This window comes from Equus asinus, chromosome 9 (genome assembly GCF_041296235.1).
Source record: "Equus asinus isolate D_3611 breed Donkey chromosome 9, EquAss-T2T_v2, whole genome shotgun sequence".
Lineage (NCBI taxonomy): Eukaryota > Metazoa > Chordata > Mammalia > Perissodactyla > Equidae > Equus > Equus asinus.
In genome coordinates this window covers 92,975,920-92,994,240 of record NC_091798.1, presented here as the reverse complement: position 1 = coordinate 92,994,240, position 18,321 = coordinate 92,975,920, and positions in this window count along the sequence as shown.

Below are 18,321 nucleotides of genomic sequence, written 5' to 3'. Positions count from 1 at the left end.
CTGTGCAAAAGTCAAAAGTAAAAAAAGTGGCACCACCTTTCTAAGAGCTTCTCATCGCCCCAAAGATTTTTTTAAAGATTATTTTTAAGTCCTTCTAGATGATTCATTCAACAAATATTCCTTGAGCAGCCTTTTGGGGCACGAGAATCCGCTGGGTATTGGATTTGCTGGTGGATGATGCATTCAGTACCAGCCTACCCTCAAAGAACTTACAAGACATTACAGAGGATGGACGTGCCCACAAAAACCAGCTAGGCCTAAGTGTCATAAGAGATGAGAAGGTAGGCGGAGGGGAAGGCCATTGCTGGCTGAGGAGGGGCCGTCAGGCACCGGGCTGTGTCGAGTCATCCTCGTGTGTACGTTATACTCAGGGTTACGTAATTTATCTCTACCATCATAATTCAGTGAGCCTGTGGGTATAGCAAACTCCATCCCTCCTCCACAGCAGGATGTACTGGAATATGTATTTTACGTAAAGTATCACCTGGTCTAGTCTTTGCATTGCTTCCACTATGATCGATGAACAAAGAAAGGGCGGGAACCTCTGAAACAGCTCAGAATGCTATCTAACAATAAACCCCACTGGTCGTTCAAGATCCACCAGTGTGACACTGATACCCACACAAAATCTGGAGAGGATTCCTGCCAGACAGGCAAGAATGGCCAGCAGCCATCTTCACCTCTTCACTGTAATCCCCTTCCTCTCTCTGTCAGCAACGTACCACAGCACCCCCGAACATCCTCGCCCCGGTGCCTAAACCATCACCGCCCAGAGGCCTTCCCTGAAGACTCTTCCCAAGAGAGGCTCTCCCGCCCCTCGTCTGTCCGTGTAATTCACGAAATACAGCACCAGTTCTAATGCTTATTTTCTTATCATCTGTCTTCCCGACGAGACAGCAAACTCTTTAAGGACAGGGATCCTTTCTGTCTTGTTCACGATGGTATTCCCAGTGCTTAGCAGTGCTTGACACACAGATGGGCAAAAATTATTTGACTCGTGAATAAACAAGTAAACGAGCGGTAGCACCGTTGCTTCTGGCAAGTCCTCCTACCCCTCTAGACTGTAGTTGCCGCACCAATAAAAGGAACGAATTCTGTCTATGACTCTTGGCTAATGCCTTCAGGGGATTCTGACTCCTAGCAACCCTGCAGAGGGCAGAGCAGAACCCTGCTGGGTCTTTCTGTGCCATCCTCTCCCCTTCTGGCGCTCTATCAGACAGCGCTCTGCTGTTATTCACAGGGTTTTCGTGACCAATTTTTTCAGAAGCAGGTGGCCAGGTCCTTTTTCCCAGTCTGTCTTAGTCTGGAAGCTCCACGGAAACCTGTCCACCAGGGGTGACCTTCCTGGTATTTCAGCCTCACGGCAACACGCAGCCACCACAGTATGACAATCGACAGATGGTTGGTGTGGTTCCCTGAGCAGGACACGAACCTGGGCCTCAGCAGTGAGAGACCAGATCCTAACCACGAGATGCCCAGGGCTCGCTAATCTATGGTACTATGACTTGGAAAACTCAGAACTAGCTCTTCACCAGAAATTATTGAGCATCCCTGATTTGAACAGAGTTTTCCGAGTAGGGGGATAAATAGGCAATTGATGGGAGACTGTTGGGTATTCTGATCCCATTTTTTTTTTTTAATGAAAATGTCTAAATACATTTCATGTCTGCTGAAAAGCCAGGAAACATGTGCAGGTGGACTGATTCAAACGCCTTGGGCATCAGGAGCCCAGGGTTCCGCCCGTCCACTGGAGGACACCAACAAGAAGATATTTGCAAAATACCTTCTGACTGAGTCCAGGCTTCCTCTGCTCAAACCTCCAGTTTGCACTAGGTGCCTCAGTTCAACCCAACTCCAGCACTGCCTAATGGATCCTGAAAGTGGGTGGTCCGAAGCTCAGCTTCTCGGCCTGCCTCAGACTCAAACAACCCCACATTAGTTCAAACCAGAGGCCAGAGGGATTGGCCGGATCAGCAGTGTTGGTAAATACAGTGGCTTTTTTTCTTTAATCAGCAGGAAACACAAGCTTCTGTTCGGGACACGGGGAAAAAAAACAACCACTGAAAGTAATTTATATCTGAAGCTGTTTAGTAGCCCATGTGAAATGCAAGGGTGGTGTCATTCTAATTTATAGCAGATCCGTTTCCAAGTTTTTTTAAAAAATCAGTCTTTTTCTGTTTCCTGTTAGCAAAGAACACAGGGTCATTTAAAAAAAAAGAAATCCACTGGGTTTTCCCAAGTGTTGATAAGACTTGGAATCCTGCGCATCTCATGAGAAGAAATCTAAAGTCCTCATTAAAAAGGTCTGTTCTCACAATCAAGTCTTGAACCTGTGTCCTTTGGCTTCACTTCTCATATGGTAACTCCTTTCAGTCTTCCTCCAGAAGATAAGTCGACAATGCGTGGGATGAACCACTATCAAAAGATTACTGATTATGACTATTTCTAGTTTCAGAAGGAAAAGCGTTTTGCTGTAACATCGTACTTTGGAGGCTGTGTTGTGCATATCTGTGCTCAGCGCCTAACACACAACCCAGGGCAAACCCATCAGTCAGCCAAGATAGGTTGAATTGAATTTTTCCTGGACAATTACAGTTGTTCATCTCTATGACTGGCCAGGTGGACAGAGGTGGTTTACTAAATAGATTAGGTTTAGGGTCATGTTGAAGCCAGGGGCAAGAAACTGGAAATTGACCTGACATTGGATGACTTGGTGTTTTTCATAATTTTAAGCAGATAATTCAAATACTGGTGTTTTGGAGAGCTGCCCAGATCTGCTCTACATACAAGCAAACTATAAAATGCAAACTAGGGCCATGGCGAACCACCTGCCCATTTCCCTGAGCAGGCTTCATATTTTCTAAGCTAAAATACTTCATCTTCCCACAGGCCTGAATATTCAAAATTGTTGAGACTATCCCAGAAATCTGGGATGTGTGGTCAGGACCTGATGAAGCCTGTAGTCAAACTGGAGGTTTCTGAGAGGGTTTTTCGTGGTTTTTCCTTTTTTTTTTTTTTTTTTTTTGGTGAGGAAGATTGGCACTAGTAATATCTGTTGCCATGCTTTCTCTTTTTGCCTGAGGAAGCTTGTCCCTGAGCTAACATCTGTGCCAATTGTAGGGGAGGAAGACATATCCTCTACTCTCTCTGGGTTCTTCTGGCCAGAGATGAATTAAATTCACATGAGACCAAATAACAAGAGAAAATTAAACAAACCTTTATAACATGTATACATGGGAGAGGCTCACGCAACCTGAGCAACTCACCAAAACGGCCGAAGCCACCACCTTAAATATCATCTTCAGCTAAAGACAAAGGAGGATACTGGGGGTAGGGGGAGTCAGTTACAGGAGGTTACCAGACAAGTACAGTAAACAGGAGTAAGATTATTATGCAGATTTAAGTGCTTGCCTTCCACATTGATTAAGAGTTTCTAGAGACAGGGGCTGGCCCCGTGGCCAAGTGGTTAAGTTCGCGCGCTCTGCTGCAGGCGGCCCAGTGTTTCGTTGGTTCAAATCCTGGGCGCGGACATGGCACTGCTCATCAAACCACGCTGAGGCAGTGTCCCACATGCCACAACTAGAAGAACCCACAACGAAGAATATACAACTATGTACTGGGGGGCCTTGGGCAGAAAAAGGAAAAAAATAAAATCTTTAAAAAAATAAAAATAAAAAAATAAAGAGTTTCTAGAGACAAGGTCATCCGCCCTTCTTCCTGGTACAGAGAGGGAGACACGTTTACAGATGGAGATTTCCTTTACAATGTAAATGTTTCTTAACAAAGGGTAAGTAAACTCTGCTTTTCAGAGTTTCTTTCCTGTCTGCAGTTTATTAAAAGTAACCAGCCCCAAATAATTCTCATGCCAAAGAGATATATCTTGGGGTGGCCAATTCCCATCTCCCACACAATCTTCCTCTATTTTGTATGTGGGGACGCTCCCACAGCATGGCTTGACTAGCAGTGCACCAGTCTGCACCCAGGATTAGAACCTGCAAACCCCAGGCCGCCAAAGCAGAGCATGTGAACCCAGCCACTAGGCCACAGGGCCAGCTCCCACACTGGAGTTTTCTTAGCTATAACTCAACCTTTTCCTCATTTCCTTCCGCCCCAACACACATACATACACACACACACACACCCACATAAGCCATCCAAAATTTCACAATCCTGGGAAAGACAAACTTATTTTCTAGGACTTAAGTATTGAAAAGAGCCACTATAAAATTTTAAAGGTGGTTGGTATTTGAACGCTTTCAAGTCCAGTCCACTTATAACTTAGAAAAAGACGTACTCAAAATTCAAATGTTAATGGAATGGTGGACTCACCCAGGCAAACTCCTTTTATCAGCAAAAATGAGAGTCTTATTTCTGAGACCTTCAGAGACCACTTAGAAATTTCTGGAAGGGAAATGGTGTGAACATTCTTTCTGCTACCAAGACTGTCGGTCGTTACAGCAAACTATGTTACAAAAGGTTCTGTTCTACTTGCTGAGGAATCCGTGGGTGTTTGGATAGCTCTGGGTGGAGGTAAAAGTGGGTGGGAAGGCAGCCCCTGTGCCCACGTGGCAGCAGCCCGTGGGGCCTGAGGGATCCAAACTAAGTCCCAACCACTCTCCTGTCTTGGGATGGACGGTCACCTGCAGCTAGGAGGACAGGTGATCGGAATGGAGATCCTTGCTGATCAAGAGAAGGGCCTTCTCTGTGGCTTATCCACCTCTTGATTACTCACAATGAGTTCTACGGGCACCTGACGCTTCCCCCAATGTCGGAGTGCTCTTCGGCTATTTCTGGCTGGGGGAAGACATAAGAGGTGAAATTCTAATAGCCTCACTTTCCCCAACCTTTACGACTAAAAGATTCTTTTTGAAGACAGTTGTGGCAGATTAAAGGCCTGTGGGATAATCTATCAATCTAAACCAGGCCTCACACATCTGTTCCCTTTGCCCAAGAGTGACTAGAGCCAAACCAATCAAGTCGTGTTATTCCATCTTACCATTTTATGCTTTTTTAAACGTCGGTATTTTAGATGCATGCAGGACCTTTTTGGTGAAACAGCAGCATCCTCTTGTAGATGCTCTCCCACCGACCCCACTCATACCCTCTGGGTTCTCTATAAAGGAGCCTTGAATTACAACACAGACGAGCTAGCTCTCCAGACCACGATGTAATGGGGAGGTCCTCTCACTCCAGTAGAGGCATCAACAAGCAGGGAGTGGAGAGGGAATGTCCCCTGGGGACAGGAAACACGGCTGCTCTCAGGCACTGCAGCCTCTTCCTCCTCCCCCGACTCCTCCTCCTCCTCCTCTTCTTGCTCCTCCTCCTCCCGCAACTCCTCCTCCTCCTTCCTGTGAACAGAGGAGCTAATTTATCAGACCCTTCCAGACAGAGCTGGAGCGAGCTTCCCTCCCCTCTCACCCTCCTCCACCACCCCCACCCCCACCCTCGTGTCCCCCCACACTCTGCACCTCATTTCCTCCTCAAATTCGTCTAGGAGGCTCCTTGGGGCCTGCAGGCAGGGACATTCCAGAAAGGATCTTGACTATCTCATTGACAGGGGAATCCTCATTAGCTGGCTTCTGTAGTCACTCTTTTCTCCAGCTCTCACTTGGAGGAAGGAGTCCCGGGTGTCTTTGTCCCCTTCTAATTTGCCCTCTCCACCCCTCCCACCCCAAACCCACCGCCTCTGGCACCCCTGCTGAGAACAATAGATGGAGGAGGAATATTTCCGGAGTTACTCTCATAAATCTTTCCCTGGCTTCCCTGGGAATTCTCTACCCTTGAGCAAGGGGGGTGAGAGGGTGTGCGGGAGCCTTAGAGCATCATTCCTGACTCATTAGCTCGTTTCCGCAAGGTGCCAGCTGGATCATCTAAAAGTTATTCAGCTACCCAGGAGGAAAGGCTCATTGCCAAACTACAGGCTAACTTGAGGATTTAGTGCGATCCTCAGCCCTCGCGTCTGACCGCAGAGCAAGCAAGCCGTTCAGGGAGTCATTTCCTGACCCCAGAGTGGTCAGTGCCCCTGGAGTGGATTTTTACAGAGAGATTCTGCCCCTGCCTGCACAGCTTCCTGAGAACGGTTCCGGGAAGACAGTACGTTGTGTTGTTGCCTTTGTGTGTGTCTGGCAAGAGAGAAGTCATGCAACCTTCCAGTTCTTGATGGAGTGGGTCCTGGGAAAATTCATTCCCGGTGCCCCACCAGATCCCCATGGATTCATCAGGCTGATGACACAAGCCTGTGGATTTTCACGTGTGCATCCGCCACTTGTTCTCAGAACAACTTTTATCCTTTCTGCTTTGGCCTCTTGCACATCCAAAAGATTTTACTGTAACAATCTCGTTGTATCTGTGTCTGTTTTCCAGGCCCTTGTTAACACTCTGTTGGCGTGTCGTTTTATCAGTAACAACAGAAGGTACTATTTATTGACTGCTTACTCCCGTCAGCCGCCGTGCTGAGGGCTTTCCATCCGTGAGCTTGTTCACGTCTCGACAGCACTGCAAAGTAGGTGCTTAGCAGCCTATTTACAAGTGAGGAAACTGAGGTTTAGAAAATTAGGACTCTCCTCAAGTCACACGGCTAGAAAGAGGCGGGATTCAAACTCTGCTCTGCCTGGCCCCCACATGCTGCTCAAAGCCCCCCACTAAAACAGAGAGCTCAGGACATGTGCATTCTCTTGGATTACCACCCATGTCTGAGCACATGCTACAGAGCCTGAGCGATGTCCACTGTCACCTCACCAACTCTGCAGGTGATGATGAAGACCGGGACGGCTGTGACAATTTCTGCAGAACAGCACAACACCAAAGGAATTTAAGAACTGTCGCAAACACTTAGGCCAGGAACGTGCCTAGATCCTAACACAGGACAGGATGCTAAAGAGAAGCCTGATGAAATGCTTTTGATGATGAAAGAGAATCCCCCAGGCAATGGAGTCATCAGTGAGGAGAGCAGGATTAAATGAGCACCCCAGGGCGCAGACACAGGAGTGCCGTCAAAGACAAGGAGACGAGTCAGACAAACGTAAACCAGCACAATCACAAACGGACAAGGTGAGCCTTTGGAAGTCTGAGATTGTATCGAAGTCATTCTGCTGTTGAATTCTGGTCTTCACACCTCCTTGCACTTTTCTCCTCCCCAAGATTAACCCTCCAACAGCATGGGCTAGGAGTGGAGAGCCTGATGAAGCTTGAGGTGGAAAATCATTGGAGCTGAGTAGGAAAGCCTCAGTTCTGACATATTTAGTCTCTCTATCCTTAGTTTTCTCATCAAACAAATCCATTGATTCTAAACCACTGAGAGCTGGCTGTACATAGGGTTTTGTCAAAGCACTGTGAGAGATACAAGAAACATTAGGCATGATCCCCAACCCCGAATGGCTTCCTCTCTAGGTTGTAAAACAAGAAATGCACACATCAAAAGGTGAATGACAAGGCTGGCCGGCCCCATGGCCTAGTGGCTAAGTTCAGCGCACTCTCCTTCCACGGCCTGTGTTCAGTTCACGTGCACGGACCTACACCACCGGTTGGCAGCCGTGCTGTGGTGGTGACCCGCACACAAAATAGAGGAAGATTGGCACAGATGTTAGCTCAGGGTGAATCTTCCTCAAGCAAAAAAAAAAGGGAAACAAAAAACAAAAAGGGTGAATGACCACAGTTCAGACCCATAAGCACCTGCCTGACCCCTCCCCACTTGGAGGTCTGATGAGCACCTCGACCTTTAGCATGTGGGTCTCTCCTCCCCTCTCTCCTCTTTCTTCCCTTCTGTGGTTGCATCAATGTGTCACCAAGTCCTACCAGCTACATCTCCAAACACACCCCAGGCTGTGCCCTCTCTCTTCCTGCACCGCCTCCACCACCAGCTTGCCCAGGGACTCTTGCAATGGCCTCATAATCAGCCTCTCTGCTTCCACTTCGGTGTTGCTCCACTATTGCTCCACAAAGCAGCCAGAGAGATATTTTTTAAATAAATTGGAGCATTTCTTTCTTCTGCTTAAAACCCTCAAATGTCTTCCCATCACATCGAAACGTCAATCTAACTTCCTCCCTGAGGCTACAAGGCTGTGCCTGGTCTGGGGTCTACACAAGCCTGTGACAGCCTCTCTTAACTATCCGGCTTACTCCCTCCACACCTGGCAGGTAAATGGCCCTTCTTTCTGCTCCTACAACCGCTAGGCTTGTTCCATTCTTGGGGCACTGAATTTGCCGTTTTCTTCACCTAGACACTTCTTGCCCAGATCTTCCCAGGGTTGACTCTTGTTGTGATTCAGGTCTCAGTTCCCTCCTCAGAAAATCCTTCGCTACCCGGCCAGTTCAAAACAGCCATCGAACACGTTCAAATCCATCACTGTTTAATTGTCATCATAGCACTTATCTCTAGATTTTTCTTGATTGCTGATTTACTTATTTAATTGCTCACCACCTCTCACACACACGCAATTAGAACGTAAGGTTCATTACATGCCTTGTTCCACACTATCTCCCCAGTGCCGAGGAAGGCACTCAGTCAATATTTACTGAATGAATTAATCCAGTACTATGTAAGTTCTCCTAACTAGGGAATGGTACTGATAACACATCAGTGCTAGTATGTTTCAAAAGAGAAAGGAAGCCGTGTGAGCTGGCTGGGTCAGGGAGGCTGCATGGAGGAGGTGAGACAAGCTGAGCCAGGAAGGAGGATTCAGGTTTGTGCACTGAAAGGGAACAGGTTGTGCATTTCCAGCCAGGGGTTTACACGGGACAAGCTCTTTGATACACAGTGAGAAGCAATAAGACCTAGACACAAAGCCAGGCAGCCCACCTCCAAACGCAGAACCAAACCCACACTCTACTGACGGGCCAGGGACCACTATAGTCACTCAGACTTGAGACGATGACCTACTCACAGTGGAGTTGAAATAGGAACGGAGCAGGAATGGAAACGGCAATTCAAGTCTAATACTTAACTTTGGATTTTGGTGTAGCCAAGCTGGTAGCCATCAATTAGCAGATGATCGCTATGTGGGAAGGTAGTGTTCAGGTACATTAACTCAAATCCTCATGAACCCAGCTATCCATGGGATTTTCTTGTCCCTTGAACTCTAGTAAACGTGGCTTAAACCTCCCAATTCTAAAAACTGTGAACGTTCAATGCCCTCCCCTCAATTTCTGTGAATTCCCAAACCTTCAGAGTCTGATCTCCTTATATATGGTTTCTACACTCAGACCGTCTGCTCTTTGGCCCCAAACTGAAATCTAGCCCCCTTCACTTGTTTCCGCACCAATCCGGTGAGTTTAATCAAATGTGTAGATTTGTTAGGGGGTGAGGAAAGAGGTTTGAGGCTATGCCTAATTAAACGGGACCAAGCCCTTGGCCACCTCACTGCCTCCACCCTCCCCGCCCTTCCCTCTCACTCCTCCCCTGAGAAGCTAAAGGAAGTCTTCCCATTTCATGCGGTGCGTGTATCAATCACGTTATGCATCTGAAGCTTGTCCTCGGGGGTCTCATCCTTTCCCCAAAGTGCTTATGCAAGTATTTCTCCCAAATCAGTACAGTCTTCTCTGTAAGAGAAATTAAGGCAAGTAAAATGCTCTGCATTTTGTGGCATTCGCAATAACCCTCTGAAGTAAATATTATGATTATTCCCACTGTGTAGATGAAGAAACTGAGGCACGGTAAAGCTAAGCTACTCGCACACATTTTTATAGTCGATAAGTAGCAAGCCCAGATTGAAACTTACTCAAAAGCCCGTGTTTTTTGTAAGGCACCATGATCTCGAGGTTGTCCCAGAAAAGTCTAGGTGAAAGACCTATCTTGGAGGAAGGAAGACAAGAAAGGGCCACTCCCGTCCATAATCAGGAAGGAGCTGCTGAGCAGGAAACTGTGCCTATGGGAGGCATTTCTCTGTGCATATCCCAGGGGGAGGAAGGCCTCCGACACCCAAATTGTTACTGGAAAAGGTCCCATGGAGACATGTCTGTAACTTTCAAATCAGACAGAGGGATTTCTCTTGATGTGGTATTTACCCCAAACAGAAGTACTTAGACCTTAACTTTATCCACTTTAGAAAATTGCGATGCAACAACGTGGAGGGCCCTTGAGGACATTATGCTAAGTGAGATAACTCAGAAGGAGAAAGATGAACATTATATATCACTTATATGTGGAATCTAAGAAAGCCAAACTTGCAGAAACAGAGAGAAAAGTGGTGGATACCAGGGGGTGGGGGGTGACGTGATAGGAGTGATGGTGAATATAGACAACACTATTGTATTATAATCACCCAATTTGCTAAGAGACTAGATATTAATCATTCCAATCACTAAAAAGAAATGACAATTATGTGACGTGATAGAGGTGCTAGTTATTGCTACAATGGCAATCATATTATAATATATAAATGTATCAAACCAACATGTTGTACACCTTAAATTTATCCAATGTTATATGTCAAATGTATTTCAACTAAAAGAAGAAAAAGAAAAAAAGACAGTTACTGAGCAGACTGACCCTAAGGAAAATGAAGTCATGTTTGAGAGAGCATCATTCAAAGGATCCGGAGGCTGACTGTAAGGATGGTAATGGATGGCTGAATTTAACACGGGAAAGGAACCAGGCAGCCTCAGGCCTCTCTCCCTGCTGACGCTGTGAGCCTAATATCCTATGAGAATCTACCTAACCCAACTGACATCTTTGCAACACCTTGCATGGCAGAAGAGAGCCCAGAAATGAAGTCTATACAAACAGGGTGAGCTACTGCATCTGGCTTCTGGGCTTAACAACAATTATAGAAGGAAATCCTAAAGGGGTGCCCCTCATCATTGCCCCACATGTTTTACAAGCAATAGTCATCATCACCGATTAACATTAGCCAGCCGCTGTGCTTGGCACTACTGCTATAAGGACAAGTCAAAGGCAGAGTTGTCATCCTCAGAACTTCCGGTCTAGTGGGGAAGGAGATTTTAATTTTAAAAATCACAGACATAAATTTATAATCACACTAACAAATTCTAAACACTTCACTTTCATTGACTTATTTGGTTCCCATAACCCTAAAAGGTAGGCAGTATATCCTCACTTCCTAGACAAGTAAATTGGAAATCAGAGAGGTTAAGTAACCAGCCTAAGGTTACGTGGGACTGGGGTTTGACCCCGGTCTGTCTGAGTTCACAGCTACCTTTCTGCATTCTTCCACTACTGAAAAGAAGGACCTAAGTTTTCAATGTCATCATTTGGACATTTAATTATGACAAATTGAGGCATGTTATTATGCTAAAGTGATGGTGCAAGACAGGAGGAGCGATAGCCTGTTGGGCCTCATGGAGCCTCCTTGGGGAGCCCCTTACAGTTTCTGCGGTCACATTCCACCGGGTCACGGCTGTGAGCCCCTCCTTGCATTTTTCTCACCCTGAGTTCTCCTTAAAGGGGGATGCTTTTAGAATCTACCTTTGATTATTCCCTTGTATCAACCAGAAAATGGCCAAAATTCTTAGCATGACAGGTCCCTAACAACCTGACTCTAGTCATTCCCTCTCCATCCCCCAACCTAGAGCACAGTATTCTTTTTTCAAGACCTATCTCCCACTTAATCGCCTTGGGAAAACTTTCCCTACCTCCTGCCGGCATCTCCTCCTTTGTGTCCTCACCTTTATTAAAGTTATCACCTCACGAGGCATTCGTGCCCCACCAGGTGAATCCTGAGTTTCTCCAGCTAAGAACTGTGTCACACCCATATTAACAATCCTAGCACCTGTGCACAGCACACAGCAGGCACGTGATAAATGCTCAGAGGATGAAAGTACAAACAAGTAAACAAATGAGGGAACATGCTGTGACGTGGGACTCCAGGATTCCAGGCAGGCACAATCTCAAGATTCCTAGGAAACCATTTCACTCATGCAGCTCAATAAGCAGCACCACAGAATATCACCTCTGGAAGGTTCCTGAAGGATCTCCTCCAACACTTCCATTTTACAGATGTGGGACTGAGGCCGGCAGAGAGGAGACTTGCCCAAGGTCACTTCTGCGTTGCCCCCCACTGACCCTCAAGCACTGTTGGTTGCAGGTGCTTCATTTTTCTAACTTTGAGCCCAAATGCAATCCCAAGATTTTTTTGGTTTTAGTTAAAATTAATGACTGATCTACAAAGAAGCCTGTTAGTGTCACAATTACCCAGGGGCCTTGAGAGGCACTCCGGTGGGTGGAGGGAGGCAGAGGCAGTGAGGTCATCGTGGTGTTTGTATTTATCAACAGGGATCTTAGTTCCTTCCTTCCATGAAGACTTTGCATTTAGTGGGGAATTTTAAAAGCTTGTGGTCTGCAATAAGATCCATCACTGTGGCTTCTGTCAGGCCCATTGTTCCTTGCTGCTCACTGCAACTACAAAGTAGGATTCAAATAAATGTGGGTTGATATTGAGTAAATACACACATGGCCCCAGGAACATATGATTAGTCATAGATCGTGCACCTAATACTCAACATGAGCTGCAGCCGAGAACTTGGCAAAGTCTCACCTCGAAAAGTTATTATGGTGTTGAATTCTTTACAAAGAGGTTTTATCTAAAAAGAATTGTACAAAAAGTGTAATTCTTGTGCTTATCAAACAGGAAGCAGCCAGTGCTCGCTGGCCTGCCCGTGGCCAGCTGGCTGCGGCTCTTCTCCTTAGAAACAAGGGTTCTCAGAACAGAAGTCATCTCTTTTCAACCTGGATCCCCAGTGCCTAAAACACAGCAGGAGCTCAATAAATGTTTGGTGAAATAATAAGTCAACAAATAACAGAATGAGTGTTTGCCTACTGTAGTCATTAGGATTAGGGTTAGCTGTACGTAATCGAAAACCAAACAAGAGGTTCAAACAACACAGGGGTTTCTTTCTCTTTTACACAAAAGAGAGGTAAGAAAACCAAACTGACATGAGAGTTCCACAGCCACCAGGGATCCAGGCTCATTTATCTTGGTGCCTCCTCCTCCTATATGCAAGCTTCCCTCATGAGCAAAGGTGGCTGCCACAGCACCAGTCATCAAGTCTACGATGAAGGCAGAAAGAAGAAGGGGGAAAATGCACCCCACCTAGACAAGCAGATCTCTTTTTTTTAACTTAGAATTTTTTTATCTTTTTTATTGTGGTAACATAGATATATATCATAAATTTTCTATTTTAATGATTTTTAGGTGTATAGTTCAGTGGTATTAAATACATTCATAATGTTGTGCAACCATCACCCCATCCGTCTCCAGATCTCTTTTACCTTGTAAAATTGAAACTCTGTACTCCTTACCCCTGACTCTCCATTCCCGCCTCTTCCCAACGCCTATCACCACCATTCTACTTTGTCTATGAATCTGATTACTCTAGGTCCTCACATAAGTGGAATCATGCAATAACTGTCCTTTTGTAACTGGCATATTTCACTTTCATAACGTTCTCAAGGTCCATCCGTGTTGTAACGAGTGTCAGAATTTCGGTCCTTTGTAAAGTTGAATAATACTCCATTGTATGTCTATGTCACACTTTGTTTATCCACTCATGTCAGTGGACATTTGGGTTGTTTCCACCTTTTGGCTACTGTGAATATACTATGAACATGGCTGTGTCAAGTAGACCGATTTTAAAGAGTTTGACAAGAAGTGTCACCTGACTGCCACTTATTTTTTATAGGCCATAACCGCAAGGGGAGTTTAGGGAAAGCAGCCCTTTACCTGGGCATATTTGCCTTCCCAAATAATCTACTTCCCAAGTAAAAAGAGAAAGAGAGCGAGAATATTGAGTGGGCAACTAGCAGACCCTGCGCCTCTGCTGAATAGTCTGAGTCTCATCAAAATGCCCACTTATTCCAAAATAATCCTGTCTGCTCCTGCGTCTGAGCTTTCTTCCAAGACGGTTTGTCTGTGGGTTAAAGGACTATACCCCCAGAAAGCCCCTGCCCTGTGAAAGACTGACACGGCCGGGCTAGAATAATGAGTCTGTGGGATGTTTTTCAGAGCATTTTCACATATCTACGCTCTCATCTCCAGACCCACATTTGTAATGAGCTGTTTAACATTCCCACTTGGAAATTCACTGGCATCAACCCAACAGATCAGAGAGGATAATTATCCTAATCCCACTGCTCCACCCAGCGCGCAGCTCTTCCTTCTCACTTCCTCATTTCAAGTCAAATAGGTTTTCTTTATGTAACCTTGAAGAGTCTTAATATGATCATACCGAGAAGCCCCAAAAGACAGCTACAGACCAGAACACTTCAATGCATTTGTCCGCAGAGCCCTTTTCTTTTCTGGAACGACTCTTGGGTGAGTGTGCTCAGCAACATGGCTGCCAAGCTGGAGACGCGTAAATGTTTCCCAGGCCCTCTTAGCTTGGCGCTTTCCCAGTTACCCTGATTCTGCCTCCACAAAGTCTCTCATCTCTCCTTCCCTTCCCTTCTCCCTGTTAGGGTCATTAAAACAGGAGGCCATCCAATTGTGATGGTTCTAACACTTCAGAAGCCGGTGGGAGCAAACCAAACCTAGGCCTGTGATACCTCAGGGGCACGAAGTCAAGACCTTAGGACAACCGATCACAAACAGCCATCTAGGTTTTTCCAAATAAGGGACAGTGGACACTCCCTGCTGTTCCTCCGCCTTCTCTCTATAAAGGCCTCCCCCGCACCATGGGAGGGGCGCCCCAGCCACTTCACGTTGTTCTGGTTGTTAGTCGCTGCCCAGTTCCAATTGGCTTTTGCTCAAAAAAACCTCAAAATGTTTAATATGCCTCAGTTTCTCTTTTAACACTCCCTTCCATTCAAAGGTCTCCATTCCGCCCTTCCCAGTGTGACCTCCGCCCCTGAGCTGGGGCATTGGCTTCCTTCATTCACCCCACACACTGTGTCCTGGGCTGTACTGGGCCCCAGGGAGGCGGTGAACGGGGAGCTGTGGTCCTGTCCTGGTGCTTCCCAGTACTTACTGCCTAAAGGGTGTGGAGGACAGCAGCCATCCAATAAGCCCAGAGGAAAAGTGGAAGGACAATGCGGTGGGCCAGCAAGGAGAGGGGGTGATGCTGTGTGGCTCTGGGAAGGGCCCCGAGAAGGGGCAATGAACAGAGCTGCCAGCCAGGCAGGAGGTCATTAGGGGAGGGGAAGGAAGGGCCCACCAGGCAGAGGGGAGCCTCTTGTGCAGCAGAGCTGGGCAGGAGCAGCCTGGTGAGGAAGACCCAAGGATGGCACAGCAGCTCAGGACTCAGTGAATGACAGTGGTAGACACGAACAAAAGGGACAAAGAGATAAGTGGGACCTTGAAGAGTTTGTTAAGAATCTTTATCTTTAGCCTTTAAGCCTAGGGGTGATTTATCACTGTTTCCGTTTTGAGAAGTTGGCTTCCCCGGCTGTGCAGACAGCCTGGGACTATAGAGAGGCAGGGTGCATGCAGAGACCAGATAGAGGTTCTCACGAGCATCCACATGAACAGCAGTGGTGGTGGCTTGGGGCAGACAGGGTGATGGCTATAGAGAAATCTGGACACATTCAAGTGGTATTTCAGAGGCAGAATTAACAGAACATTGGGTTGGACTGGATTGGGTTATGTTTTCTAAGGATTGGTTTTATTCCTTGAAGACAAAAACCTGTCTTCCTTATTTCTCGGTTCCTCGAGCCTAACTGCAGACCTTTTGTTTGGTAGGAGATGGCTATTAAGTTGGCTGAATTCATTTGCATTGAATATTTGCATACAGAGGCAAAAGTTTGAGGAAATCCAACCCAAATAGGTGCATTTTAATGCAAAAAGAAGGGGCAAGTCCTGCTGGGAAGTTCCTGAGGAGGGCAAACTGACTTGGGTACCACCAAGGAGCCAGCCTGGGCCCAGGGTGTGACACTGAAGGTAGCTCTACCCCTCCGCTGCCCCTATCTGAGGGCACAGGCCCAGAACCACACTGAACCAGAAGTGTGACTGTAGGATCCCTTTCCTAATGGATTAGGGTGACAGCGGACCCCATACGAGCCAGGCAGATCCACCCATGGAAGAGAGAGATTTAAGGGCCTTATTTCAAATTAATATTTTGCAACAAAGAGCAGCTGCTGAGCCACTTCAACTCCAGTGGCATTTATTGCTGTTAGATGTCAGTGGCTATACCTAAAAATTAGAGGAAAAAATAAACAAACCAACCCACCAACAACGCTCTAAAGAGCTGTTTGATTAATTGCTGTAGTTCAGAACACTCAACCTGCACTATCTAACCACAGCCATTGTGATCCACATTTCTTGTGAAGATCGGAAGGAAAAAATCGTTTTACCCCACCCCACCCCCCAAAAAAACAGTTAACTTCTATCAGAGATGCTGAAGAAAGTTCTATACTCATGGGTCAATCTTTGCCAGTTTTTTTCAATGCCAAAGCAATTCTATGCCAGAAACAAAGACCTCCTTGTCCTCATTTGGTTCCCTCTTCACTCTAAGAAATATTAGTGTTCTCCCCAAATCCTTGTCACCAACCCCACACCATAATTACAACCCAATCTGAAAATTTTCCGGAGTTCAATGACTCTCACCTAAACGACAGACTTAGAAATAGAGAAATCTTCTCTTTGAAACACAGTGATGCCGTCAACATCTGTGATGCTCTGTAAGTAGTTAGACAGTACCAAAACAGGCATGGTTTGGGGAATTGCATAATGGTGACTGGTCACCAAATGAATCGGGAGGAAGAGAGGGCGCCTGAGGGGAATTGCTAAATCAGGGCTCTTGTGTTTTGGCTCCTGCTCTGAATTCTCATTAATTGCCGTCTGGGTCTGAAAAGGTCATAGGCCTAATTATACCTGTGGACACCACATAATAGACGCATTAACATGGTGCCCAATGACCCGCTGAGAGCCCCTGAAAACCCCCAAACCAGCCAAATCAAAGAGTCCACGGAATTTGCATGACCTTGAGGAATTATTGTTGCGGTTTTTTAGGTGTGATAATGATATTGTGGGTATGTTTAAGAAAGAAAGAGAATCCATAGCTCTCAGAGATACACGCTGAAGTATTTACAGATGAAAAAAATGTGATGTCTGGAATCTTTGTCAAGATAATCCTGTTGGAAGAGGAGGAGAAGAAATGAGACACGATCAGCCTTGTTGGCGATTGCTGACACGGGGCGATGGGAGGGTGGGGATGGGTGTACAATGCTCTCCTTGTGTGTGTGCGTGTGTTTGAAATTTTCTATGACAAAAATTTGTAAAATACCACAGACATTTTCTTCTTTTTCAAAGACCCCTAAGAAAGCCAGGCTTTTGACACCCAGAAACTCCTTCCTTGAGGCCAGGACACCACTAGAAATGTGTTGGTGTTATCACATGCTCTTTGTGTTTCTAAAACATTAAACGCTGAACTCTGCCTGCAGAGGAAGAGAAAACTAGAAACGAGGTGGAGACCCTCTCTCACTCCATAAAAAATACGAGCCACATCAACATTTTTTCCTCGCTTCTAATCACACATGCCCCACAGGCTGCCAGATGTGAGCCAACTGATTCGTTTCAGAAGAATTTTCAAAATTCTACTACTGTCATCATCCGGCACAAGGCCCTGTGGGTAACACACTCTAAACAAGAACGAAACTCAGACCTGGTTATAAATTCTACATTCAAAATAGCTTCTCTTCAGAAGCCACACGCACAGGCTCCCCAGAAAACTTCCCCTGTTTGGGGCTTAAGGATTTCTCTGCCCGGGAAGCTGGCTCTTGGGGCTCCCCTGAAGCAGCTCATTTCTCAGCTCCTTTTGTCTCCTCTCACAGCAAGAAGCTGAAATGGCTCTTCGGGAATTTTCCTTCCACCCTTCTGGTTTCTCCTTCCTCTGCAGAGCAGCACAGGATAAGGTCCTTTAGAGTCTCCCGCTATGGCCACTATTCCGGTTGGGCACTGTCCCCAGCCGACTCAGGTGTTCTCGCTCATCAAATCAAGCAAGATCAAAAGTATCAATGTAGCACCTTCTGTGTGCCCCAAACTGTCCTACGGCCTGAAAGAAAGGAGAGAGAGGAGACAGAGACAGAGAGAGGGAAGGAAGAGAGGATGGAAGGGAGAGGGAAGGGAAAAGAAGGGAAGGGAGAATGAAAATGGAGGAGAAGAAGAAGGAGGAAAAGAAAGAAAAAAATGACTTTCTAATTAACTATCTTTCATGACTTTTAGACATGAGAGTACATTTTTCCAGAGAATACTTTCCTCAGATTGACTAACACAGAACTTCAAGAGAACAAAGCCTGATTTTCAAAATTCATCTTCACTTTTTCTCATCTCCAGCCATCTTGGGTTCAGAAGGCCCTTTCTGAAGCTGCTTCATCTGGCCTGGACCATCTGACGGAGGCAGCATCCGTGCCTGAGGATTCAATCAACTCAGACT